At 40.0% G+C, this 11,136-nt stretch overlaps 1 non-coding gene across 1 annotated transcript; it reads right to left on the reverse strand.

Moving 5' to 3' along the window:
• Positions 1–826: 826 nt before the first annotated feature.
• Positions 827–934, reverse strand: LOC112713340 (small nucleolar RNA R71). Its single transcript, XR_003158313.1, has one exon. It is a non-coding gene; the product is annotated as a small nucleolar RNA R71 (small nucleolar RNA).
• Between the last annotated feature and the right edge of the window lie 10,202 nt (positions 935–11,136).

The raw sequence follows: 11,136 nt of genomic DNA on the forward strand, positions 1-11,136 counted from the left end.
TTGATTTCTTTTCCACTTTTTGTTTTCGAAAATTATCAATCAAAGTTTTTCAAAATGTTTTCAAAATCTTTTACTTAATTTTCGAAAATTACTTCCCTTCTTCTCACATCCTTCTATTTATGGACTAACACTATTCCTCAATGAATAATTCGAACTCTATCTCTCTTGATAAGTTCGAATTCTTCTACTTCTGCCTTCTATTTTGCTTTTCCTCTGACACCTCAAGGAATCTCTATACTGTGACATAGAGGATTCCATATTTTTTTGTTCTCTTATCTTTCATATGAGCAGGAGTAAAGACAAAAGCATTCTTGTTGAGGCTGATCCTGAACCTGAAAGGACCTTGAAGCGAAAACTAAGAGAAGCTAAGGCACAATTCTCTGTAGAGGACCTAACAGAAATCTTCAAAGAAGAAGAACACATGGCAGCCGAAAACAACAACAATGCCAACAATGCAAGGAAGGTGCTGGGTGACTTTACTGCACCTACTCCCGACTTCTATGGGAGAAGCATCTCTATCCCTGCCATTGGAGCAAACAACTTTGAGCTTAAGCCTCAATTAGTTTCTCTAATGCAACAGAATTGCAAGTTCCATGGACTTCCATTGGAAGATCCTCATCAGTTTTTAGCTGAATTCTTGCAAATCTGTGACACTGTCAAGACTAATGGGGTTGACCCTGAGGTCTACAGACTTATGCTATTCCCTTTTGCTGTAAGAGACAGAGCTAGAATATGGTTGGACTCACAACCTAAAGAAAGCCTGAACTCTTGGGAAAAGCTAGTCAATGCCTTTTTGGCAAAGTTCTTTCCACCTCAAAAATTGAGTAAGCTTAGAGTGGAAGTCCAAACCTTCAGACAGAAGGAAGGAGAATCCCTCTATGAAGCTTGGGAAAGATACAAACAATTAATCAGAAAGTGTCCCTCTGATATGCTTTCTGAATGGAGCATCATAGGTATTTTCTATGATGGTCTCTCTGAACTATCCAAGATGTCTTTGGATAGCTCTGCTGGAGGATCTCTTCATCTGAAGAAGACGCCTACAGAAGCTCAAGAACTAATTGAAATGGTTGCAAATAACTAATTCATGTACACTTCTGAAAGGAATCCTGTGAACAATGGGACAAATCAGAAGAAAGGAGTTCTTGAGATTGACACTCTGAATGCCATATTGGCTCAGAACAAAATATTGACTCAGCAAGTCAATATGATTTCTCAAAGTCTGTCTGGAATGCAAAATGCACCAGGTAGTACTAAGGAGGCTTCATCTGAGGAAGAAGCTTATGATCCTGAGAACCCTTCAATGGAAGAGGTGAATTACATGGGAGAATCCTATGGAAACACCTACAATCCTTCATGGAGAAATCATCCAAATTTCTCATGGAAGGATCAACAGAGACCTCAACAAGGTTTCAACAACAATAATGGTGGAAGAAATAGGTTTAGCAATGGCAAGCCTTTTCCATCATCTTCTCAGCAACAGACAGAGAGTTCTAAGCAGAATACCTCTGACTTAGCAACCATGGTCTCTGATCTAATCAAAACCACTCAAAGTTTCATGACTGAAATAAGGTCTTCCATTAGAAACTTGGAGGGACAAGTGGGTTAGCTGAGCAAGAAAATTACTGAACTCCCTCCTAGTACTCTTCCAAGCAATACAGAAGAAAATCCAAAAGGAGAGTGCAAGGCCATCAACATGGCCGAAGTTGGAGAGGAAGAAGAGGCAGTGAACGCCACTGAGGAAGACCTCAATGGACGTCCACTGGCCTCCAATGAGTTCCCCAGTGAGGAACCATGAGAATCTGAGGCTCAAAATGAGACCATAGAGATTCCATTGAACTTACTTCTGCCATTCATGACCTCTGATGAGTATTCTTCCTCTGAAGAGGATGAGTATGTCACTGAAGAGCAAGTTGCTAAATACCTTGGAGCAATCATGAAGCTAAATGACAAGTTATTTGGAAATGAGACTTGGGAGGATGTACCCCCTTTGCTCACCAAAGAACTGGATGACTTGTCTAAGCAGAAATTACCTCAAAAGAGACAGGATCCCGGGAAGTTTTCAATACCTTGTACCATAGGCACCATGACCTTCAAGAAGGCCTTGTGTGACCTAGGGTCAAGTGTTAACCTCATGCCTCTCTCTGTAATGGAGAAGCTAGGGATCTTTGAGGTGCAAGCTGCAAAAATCTCACTAGAGATGGCAGACAACTCAAGAAAACAAGCTTATGGACTTGTAGAGGATGTTCTGTTAAAAGTTGAAGACCATTACATCCCTGCTAATTTCATAGTCCTAGAGACTGGGAAGTGCATGGATGAATCCATCATCCTTGGCAGACCCTTCCTAGCCACAGCAAAGGCTGTGATTGATGTTGATAGAGGAGAATTGATCATTCAAGTGAATGAAGAATCCTTTGTGTTTGAGGTTCAAGGATATCCCTCTGTCATCATGGAGAGGAAGCATGAAGAGCTTCTCTCAAAACAGAGTCAAACAGAGCCCCCACAGTCAAACTCTAAGTTTGGTGTTGGGAGGCCACAACCAACTTCTAAGTTTGGTGTTGAACCCCCACATTCAAACTCTAAGTTTGGTGTTGGGAAGTTCCAACATTGCTCTGAGCATCTGTGAGGCTCCATGAGAGCCCTCTGTCAAGCTACTGACATTAAAGAAGCGCTTGTTGGGAGGCAACTCAATGTTATATTTTTATCTATTTTCCTTTGTTATTTTATGTTTTTTGTAGGTTGATGATCATGAGAAGTCACAAAATCAATTGAAAAAGCAAAAACAGAATGAAAAACAGAAAGAAAAACAGCACACCCTGGAGGAAGAACCTGCTGGCGTTTAAACGCCAGTAAGGCTAGCAGATGGGCGTTTAACGCCCAGTCTGGCACCATTCTGGGCGTTTAACGCCAGAAAGGGGCACCAGACTGGCGTTAAACGCCAGAGAAGGGCAAGAACTTGGCGTTAAACGCCAGAAATGGGCACCAGCCCGGCGTTTAACGCCAGAATTGGCACAAAGGGCAATTTTGCTCGCCACTTGGTGCAGGGATGACTTTTCCTTGACACCTCAGGATCTGTGGACCCCACAGGATCCCCACCTACACCACCACTTTCTCTCTTCTTCCTCACCCATTCACTAATCACCTCAACACCTCTTCCCCAAAAACCCTTCACCTATCAAATCCCATCTTTCTCTTCACCACTCACATCCATCCTTCATAAAACCCCACCTACCCCACCATTCAAATTCAAAACACTTTCCCTCCCAAACCCACCCTCCCATAGCCGAACCATAACCCTCCCCCACCCCTATATAAACCCATCTTCACTCCTTCCTTTTCACACAACCTAAACACTACTTCTCCCCTTTTGGCCGAACCACAAAGCCCCTTCCATCTCCTTCATTTCTTCTTCTTCTACTCTCTTCTTTCTTCTTTTGCTCGAGGACGAGCAAACCTTTTAAGTTTGGTGTGGTAAAAGCATTGCTTTTTGTTTTTCCATAACCATTTATGGCATCCAAGGCCGGAGAAACCTCTAGAAAGAGGAAAGGGAAGGCAAAAGCTTTCACCTCCGAGTCATGGGAGATGGAGAGATTTATCTCAAGGGTGCATCAAGACCACTTCTATGAAGTTGTGGCCTTGAAGAAGGTGATCCCCGAGGTCCCTTTTTCACTCAAAAAGAGTGAATATCCAGAGATCCGACATGAGATCCGAAGAAGAGGTTGGGAAGTTCTTACCAACCCCATTCAACAAGTCGGAATCTTAATGGTTCAAGAGTTCTATGCCAATGCATGGATCACCAAGAACCATGATCAAAGTGTGAACCTGGATCCAAAGAATTGGCTTACTATGGTTCGGGGAAAATACTTGGATTTTAGTCCGGAAAATGTAAGGTTGGCATTCAACTTGCCCATGATGCAAGGAGATGAACATCCTTACACTAGAAGGGTCAACTTTGATCAAAGGTTGGACCAAGTCCTCATAGACATTTGTGAAGAGGGTGCCCAATGGAAGAGAGATTCAAGAGGGAAGCCGGTTCAACTGAGAAGGCATGACCTCAAGCCTGTGGCTAGGGGATGGTTGGAGTTTATCCAACGCTCAATCATTCCCACTAGCAACCGGTCCGAAGTTACTATAGACCGAGCCATCATGATCCATAGCATCATGATTGGAGAAGAAATAGAAGTTCATGAGGTGATATCCCAAGAACTTTATAAGGTGGCGGATAAGTCCTCTACCTTGGCAAGGTTAGCCTTTCCTCATCTTATTTGTCACCTCTGTTATTCGGTTGGAGTTGACATTGAGGGAGACATCCCCATTGATGAGGACAAGCCCATTACTAAGAAGAGGATGGAGCAAACAAGAGACCCCTCTCATCATCAATTCCCAGAGATACCTCAAGGGATGCACTTTCCTCCACAAAACTATTGGGAGCAACTAAACACCTCCCTAGGAGAATTGAGTTCCAACATGGGACAACTAAGGGTGGAGCACCAAGAACATTCCATTCTCCTCCATGAAATTAGAGAAGATCAAAGAATCATGAGAGAGGAGCAACAAAGGCAAGGAAGAGACATTGAGGAGCTCAAGCACTCCATAGGATCTTCAAGAGGAAGAACAAGCCGCCATCACTAAGGTGGACCCGTTCTTTAATTTCCTTGTTCTTTATTTTCTATTTTTTTTTCGAAAATTATGCTTATGCTTATCTATGTTTGTGTCTTGTGATCATTAGTGTCTTAGTGTCTATGCCTTAAAGTTATGAATGTCCTATGAATCCATCACCTTTCTTGAATGAAAAATGTTCTTAATTGAAAAAGAAAAGAATTGCATGAATTTTGAATTTTATAACAGTTTAATTATTTTGATGTGGTGGCAATACTTTTGTTTTCTGAATGTATGCTTCAACAGTGCATATGTCTTTTGAATTTGTGGTTCATGAATGTTGGCTCTTGAAAGAATGATGAAAAAGGAGACATGTTACTGAGGATCTGAAAAATCATAAAAATGATTCTTGAAGCAAGAAAAAGCAGTGAATACAAAAAAAAAGAAGGAGAAAAACGAAAAAAAACGAGGGAGAAAATAAAAAAAAAAGAGAGAGAAAGAAATAAAGTTGTGATCCAAGGCAAAAAGAGTGTGCTTAAGAACCCTGGACACCTCTAATTGGGGACTCTAGCAAAGCTGAGTCACAATCTGAAAAGGTTCACCCAACTATATGTCTGTGGCATGTATGTATCCGGTGGTAATACTGGAAGACAGAGTGCTTTGGGCCACGGCCAAGACTCAATAAGTAGCTGTGTTCAAGAATCATCATACTTAACTAGGAGAATCAATGACACTATCTGGATTCTGAGTTCCTAAAGAAGCCAATCATTTTGAATTTCAAAGGATAGAGTGAGATGCCAAAACTGTTCAGAGGCAAAAAGCCAAAAGCCCCGCTCATCTAATTAATACTGATCTTCATAGATATTTTTGAAATTCATTGTATATTCTCTTCTTTTTATCTTATTTGATTTTCAGTTGCTTGAGGACAAGCAACAATTTAAGTTTGGTGTTGTGATGAGCGGATAATTTATACGCTTTTTGGCATTGTTTTTAGTATGTTTTTAGTATGATCTAGTTAGTTTTTAGTATAATTTTATTAGTTTTTAGTTAAAATTCACTTTTCTGGACTTTACTATGAGTTTGTGTGTTTTTCTGTGATTTCAGGTATTTTCTGGCTGAAATTGAGGGACCTGAGCAAAAATCTGATTCAGAGACTAAAAAGGACTGCAGATGCTGTTAGATTCTGACCTCCCTGAACTCGAAGTGGATTTTCTGGAGCTACAGAAGCCCAATTGGCGCGCTCTTAACGGCTTTGGAAAGTAGACATCCTGGGATTTCCAGCAATATATGATAGTCCATACTTTGCCCAAGATTTGATGGCCCAAACTGGCGTTCAAAGTCACCCTCAGAATTCCCAGCGTTAAACGCCGGAACTGGCACAACGATGGGAGTTAAACGCCCAAACTGGCATAAAAGCTGGCGTTTAACTCCAAGAAGAGTCTCTACACGAAAATGCATCAATGCTCAGCCCAAGCACACACCAAGTGGGCCCGGAAGTGGATTTTTATGTCATTTACTCATCTCTGTAAACCCTAGGCTACTAGTTCTCTATAAGTAGGACCTTTTACTATTGTATTTTCATCTTCTGATCTTTGGAGTCTTTTTCTTTAGATCTTTTGATCATTGGGAGGCTGGCCATTCGGCCATGCCTAGACCTTGTTCTTATGTATTTTCAACGGTGGAGTTTCTACACACCATAGATTAAGGTGTGGAGCTCTGCTGTACCTCGAGTATTAATGCAATTACTATTGTTCTTCCATTCAATTCCGCTTGTTCTTGTTCTAAGATATCACTTGTTCTTCAACTTGATGAATGTGATGATCCGTGACACTCATCATCATTCTCACCTATGAACGTGTGCCTGACAACCACCTCCGTTCTACCTTAGATTGGGTGGATATCTCTTGGATTCTTTAACCGGAATCTTCGTGGTATAAGCTAGAACTGATGGCGGCATTCAAGAGAATCCGGAAGGTCTAAACCTTGTCTATGGTATTCTGAGTAGGATTCAATAATTGAATGACTGTGACGAGCTTCAAACTCCTGAGGGCGGGGCGTTAGTGACAGACGCAAAAGAATCACTGGATTCTATTCCGGCCTGATTGAGAACCGACAGATGGATAGCCGTGCCGTGACAGGGTGCGTTGAACATTTCCACTGAGAGGATGGGAGGTAGCCACTGACAACGGTGAAACCCTTGCATACATCTTGCCATGGAAAGGAGTAAGAAGGATTGGATGAAGACAGTAGGAAAGCAGAGAGACGGAAGGGACACAGCACCTTCATACGCTTATCTGAAATTCCCACCAATGAATTGCATAAGTATCTCTATCCTTATCTTTATGTTTTATTCGTATATCACCATACCCATTTGAGTTTGCCTGACTAAGATTTACAAGGTGACCATAGCTTGCTTCATACCAACAATCTCTGTGGGATCGACCCTTACTCGCGTAAGGTTTATTACTTGGACGACCCAGTACACTTGCTGGTTAGTTGTGCGAAGTTGTAGTGATCACAATTTCGTCCACCACCCTTCGAACCACACCATTGATGTAGCATAACCTTGATGCTATGATTTTAGGAAATTGCACAATCGGCAAAATTCCTTCCGGCAAGTGCACCGGTTATCGTCAAGTAAAAACTCACAATAGAGTGAGGTCGAATCCCACAAGGATTGGTTGAATGAGCAATTCGGATTAGAAGTTTGTTCTAGTTGAGCGGAATCAAGATTTAGATGAGAATTGCGGAATATTAAATTGCATGAATTAAAGAGCTAGAAATTAAATTGCTGAAATTAAAAGGGATGGGGGTGATTGCATGAAATTAAATTGCAGAATGTAAAGAGAAAATGTAGATCAGAAATGGGGAATTCATTGGGTTTCAGGAGATATTGAGATCTCCGAATCAAAACATTTCTATCTCTTCCTCAACCAATGCATTCATTGAATTTTGCTTGGCAATCTTATATGATTGGATCCCAATTCCTTGGCTCACCAATTCTCTCTAAAAACAAACAAATTCCCAATCCCTTGGTTTAAATGTTCATAAGAAGAGATGATGCTCGATCACTGATTATACCACACAGCTTCATGAACCACAATTTGGTAGGATTACATGTCACAATATCCATCCAAACCCCAATCCAATTCACTGTGAGAAAGCTTCTCTAGCATGAATCCTCCATTCCTTTCCCAAGGTTCCGAAGGATTCCAATTATGGATAATTTCTTTCCCAAGACAACTACCCAATGGAATTAGATCGAGAAGCTTTCTAACAAAATTCAAGAGAAAAGATTGAAGAAGAAGATAAAAAGTATTATTGATTCATTGAATTACAATAGAGCTCCCTAACCCAATGAAAGGGGTTTAGTGAGTCATAGCTCCGAATTCTATTACAAAAGTAAAAAAAATGCTAAAGTGTCAAAAAGTTCTTCACTAACTTCAATTCTATCCTATTTATACACTTTCTAAATTGAGCTTCTGTTGTGATTCTTGGGCTTTGAGGCCTTTCCCTGATTTCCTTTTTGCTTTGGGTTTATGATCCATAATACTGATGAGGCTGTGATCCAACTCTGTAACATTCATTGAGCAAACTTAGTGATAAACAAGTAATGACACAAGACTCAACAAATTGAAGTTCCAGACTCATCAATTCTTCAGGCCCAATCCCATAAACTATGATATTCAATTGGGTTTCATACCATAATAGGTTTAAGTTAATATTTGTGTTCAAATGCTAACTTAAACCTCAATATAATTGGCCCAGAAACCCTTTCAAAGAGTGGTGATTAAGTTGAAGTTTAAGTTTCAGTTTAAGGTTAAACTGAAGCTTAAACGTGGAAATGAAGATTGCAACCCTGGAGGCAATTCTTGGTCGAACACGTTTAAGCTCCAGTTTGAGGTCAAACTGGAGCTTAAACGTGGAAATGAGAAGGCAACCCTGGAGTAGCAAAAACGCCGAACACGTTTAACCTCCAGTTTGAGGTCAAACTGGAGGTTAAACGTGGGAATGAAGAAGGTAGCCCTGGAGTGTGAATGTCGAACACGTTTAAGCTCCAGTTTGAGGTCAAACTGGAGCTTAAACGTGAAAATGGCTTCCTGGTGCCTCATATAGTTCGAACACGTTTAACCTCCAGTTTGAGGTCAAACTGGAGGTTAAACGTGGAATCACTCCCTTGGTGCCATTCTCATTCTGGCGTTTAACCTTCAGTTTGAGGTTAAACTGGAGGTTAAACGCCAGTTTCCTCTTTTCTCAGCTTTCATGATTCTGGCGTTTAACCTTCAGTTTAACCTTAAACTGAAGGTTAAACGCCACTTTCAGCATTTGGTGCATTCCTTATTCTGGCGTTTAACTTCCAGTTTAAGGTTAAACTGGAGGTTAAACGCCACTTTCACATTGTACTCCACATGTGATCTTCAAGCTTCCTTTATAGATTTGGTTGCTTCCTTGCCTAGCCTCTTCTTCCCTGAAATCATCCACACAATTGCATCAAAGTCTTGCAGATTTTCATGAGAATTCTTCCATTCATAGCATTCAAGTAATATAACTAAAAACTCATGGAATTTGCATCAAAATTACACTGTTTGGATGATTCATTACTTTGTTGTTCATTTAACCATTCTTGGTTACTTTAAGCTCAAGAAAATGCATAAAACAACTAAAACTAACAGAAAAATGCTAGTGAAACTAGCCTAAGATGCCTTGGCATCACAACACCAAACTTAATACTTGCTTGTCCCTAAGCAAGTCCTGAGTTAATTGAGAAAACAAGTATGAAACAAAAAGCAATTACATTGGCTATATTAGCAAGCATTTGAAGTTCATCAGAAGGGTTTTATGCAGAAAGTTGCAGTATCACTTTTTCATTCTTATCAGGTAGGATTATCACTTTTTCATTGCATCCATCAAACACTGCTATGGCCTCTTGTTATTCTTATGTCTTTGGCACATTTTCCTTTCTTTGTTTTTCTTTTTCTTAGAGCTCCTTTGCTCCTTGTTTGCTCAGTGTCATGTGTTGCACAAGCCTTTGGCATTTTCTTTTTCTTATCATTGCATTACACATATCCACTACAGGCATTTTTAGTTCACATTTCTTCTTGAGACATTGATGCCCAGCACCTCTTTGTGTGACTAAATGTTTTGTATTTAGGTTGCTCTTGATAATGGACTTTTGGTTGATAATCCCGGGTTAGTTAACCCAAGTTACCAAGTGTTGAAACACTCCTCAGAACCTATTCATCCAAGCATATCCTTAATACATAAATACCACATGCATTTGTCTCAGAAGTTCAAACCATTGGTGCCTAGCTTATTTTCTCAATTTTTTTTTCTTTTTGGTTGCCCCTTTTCAGTGGCTTTTTCTTCTTCTTTTTCTTTCTTTTTCATGGCCAAAGACATTTATTCATCAAGATCCATAGACAATACTCAACTTCTACACAAAAATTGATAATTCTACACTCTATTTCCAGTGATCTGACTAAACAATCAAGCATGCATACCACCACTTAATTCTACTTGATTTGTAACTAATTGAGCCAAGTTACTTTTGTTCAAACTTTTCTTTTATTTTTGAAAACAGAACAAGCATGGCAAGCATTTGTTTAAGAAGATTTAGTTATATCCAAACATCTAGGCATTCACTTTATTCAAAGCAGTAAACCAACACTCCTACAAAATGACTTAAAATGAAAGAAAGATTCAACAATTACAGTTTAAACCAGAACAAGCATGCTTTTGTTTGCCTTTTAAAGAATGGTCAAGGAACAACACCACCTTGTGAAATTTCTTGTTTTCTCCTTGTTGCCAGGAAACAATTTGATTTCTCTTTCTTCTCCTAATTGTTGCTTCATGTTTTTTTTTTAAGCTCCTTGTTTCCTTTCCTGCAAAGAGTGATGAAGTTGCTTGCTTCTCAAGCACTTGAGTGGTTAGCTCAACTATGTATGGGCAAGTGTCTGAGTCTTAAGTTGGGGTGTGAACACCAAACTTAATCTCCTACTTACTCATCTGCTCTTTGAATCCTTGAATTCTCCTTGGAATGAAGTTGCTGCTAAGGATTTTAATTATTTCTGTGATTGCTTAGAATGGTTATTCCTTTCATATAATTCAAAGGTTGTTGTGTTCAGTTGATCTTTATGGTGGAACACCAAACTTAGAGTTACACATTCCCCTTTGAATTATTGATCCACGAATTCATTGTTTGGTGTGAAACACCAAACTTAATTCTTTGCAATGCACAGAAACTACTTCACCTTTTTATTGAAACAAATAAAAGAAACAGCAAAAGAGTGTTACCTCAGGTTGGGTTGCCTCCCAACAAGCGCTCTTTTAACGTCATTAGCTTGACGGTCAGTTTCCTCAGTTGAGGTGATATTTAACCTTGTCCTTCTCCTCTACATCTCCCAAGTAATGTTTGAGTCTTTGACCATTCACAGTGAAGGTTCTTTGTGACTTTTCTTCCATGATTTCTACTTGTCCATATTGGGAGACCTTGGTGACAAGGAATGGTCCAGACCACCTTGATTTTAGCTTCCCTGGAAA

The sequence above is a fragment of the Arachis hypogaea genome, chromosome 9 (genome assembly GCF_003086295.3).
Source record: "Arachis hypogaea cultivar Tifrunner chromosome 9, arahy.Tifrunner.gnm2.J5K5, whole genome shotgun sequence".
Classification (NCBI taxonomy): domain Eukaryota; kingdom Viridiplantae; phylum Streptophyta; class Magnoliopsida; order Fabales; family Fabaceae; genus Arachis; species Arachis hypogaea.